We start from the raw sequence: 1589 nt of genomic DNA, 5'->3' as shown, positions 1-1589 counted from the left end.
ATGACGTGATTGCCAGTGAAAGTGTTTAACCTAATGTAGAGTGTAAGGGCTCCTCCCTCTCGTCTAAAATCATCACATCTGCCACCAGTATGGCAGCAGATCTCCACAACCACTGGGTGACCTCACACATGTGCTGTCCATTAAAATACAGTCTATGGGTGGAACATGTGCACGTTCAAAAGTAGTTTTAGTCGTGCAAGATACAACTCAGATTGGACAGATAGTCTAGCTAGCTGTCTGGATTTACCCTGCGGAGATCTGAGAACCAGGTAACCATAGTCCTCAGATTGGACAGATAGTCTAGTAGCTGTGGATTTACCCTGCAGAGATCTGAGAACAGGTAACCATAGTCCTCAGATTGGACAGATGTCTAGCTAGCTGTCTGGATTTACCTGCAGAGATCTGAGGACCAGGTAACCATAGTCCTCAGATGGACAGATAGTCTAGCTAGCTGTCTGGATTTACCCTGCAGGGATCTGAGGACCAGGTAACCATGTCCTCAGATGGACAGATAGTCTAGCTAGCTGTCTGGATTACCCTGCAGGGATCTGAGGACCAGGTAACCATAGTCCTCAGATTGGACAGATAGTCTAGCTAGCTGTCTGGATTACCGCAGGATCTGAGGACCAGGTAACCATAGTCCTCAGATTGGACAGATAGTCTAGCTAGCTGTCTGGATTACCCTGCAGGGATCTGAGGAACAGGTAAACATAGTCCTCAGATTGGACAGATAGTCTAGTATCTGTCTGGATTTACCCTGCAGGGATCTGAGGACCAGGTAACCATAGTCCTCAGAAAAAAAGGAAAGTCTTGGATGTAGACTAGGTTTACTTGACCGAGACCAGAGCTCCGGGGGTCAAAGGACACGAAATTACAAAATTAAAAATGCAATTAAAACTTTTGGAAACAGCTACTTGTGATTGTCTCACATCCTGTTTTCCAGTTTCAACTAGACTTAATTTTGGAATTTCACAAAACATAGAATTCAGACGTGGAATTAAAAGCCTAGTGTCACCACTTCCAACCACATGAGCACGGCAGGCTGCACATTAAAGTAGATAAATAAAACACCACTGGTTATCTTGCATGTTAACAACCTTCTACCACTGCAGGGAGCTTTGGATAAAAGCATCCATCAAATCTCATTCTAACTAGCAATTATAGCAGCAGCACCTCACAGAGACACCCTGTGCATTGTAATGGTCTGCAGAGCTACAGAGTGTCTCTGTTTGGCATGCAGACTGCACGCTGCACACGCATGATTAGTCAAAAACCATGGTTGAACGTTGCAAAATCTGGCAAAATATCAGGTTTTGGGAGATCTTGCAAAATGTTTTACAGAGATGTGTTATAACACTAGGTTTATTTGTATTATTAGAAGGTTTTTAACTCTGTACTTTTGTGTTTTTCAATAATAATAGTAATAAAAATAAGTACATATAATAGGTATACTTTATAATTCCTGCACTAAAAATGGAGAGAATTCAGAGTGGGGGGGGGGCTGCCAATGGAACGGCACCCCGAGCAGTTGGGGGTTCACTGCCTCGCTCAAGAGCACTTTGACAGTGCCCAGGAGGTGACCTGGCACC

The 1589-nt window shown here is 44.0% G+C and overlaps 1 protein-coding gene across 2 annotated transcripts in view; it reads left to right on the top strand.

The window, feature by feature from the left end:
- The window catches only part of oprl1 (opiate receptor-like 1), a gene marked incomplete at its 3' end in the record, with an annotated part of 99255 nt that overhangs the window by 67494 nt on the left and 30172 nt on the right, over nt 1-1589 (top strand).

Source organism: Etheostoma spectabile, chromosome 7 (assembly GCF_008692095.1).
Source record: "Etheostoma spectabile isolate EspeVRDwgs_2016 chromosome 7, UIUC_Espe_1.0, whole genome shotgun sequence".
Taxonomy (NCBI): domain Eukaryota; kingdom Metazoa; phylum Chordata; class Actinopteri; order Perciformes; family Percidae; genus Etheostoma; species Etheostoma spectabile.
The sequence above is the reverse complement of the archived record's forward strand: the minus strand, read 5'-3'. Positions and strand labels throughout refer to the sequence as shown.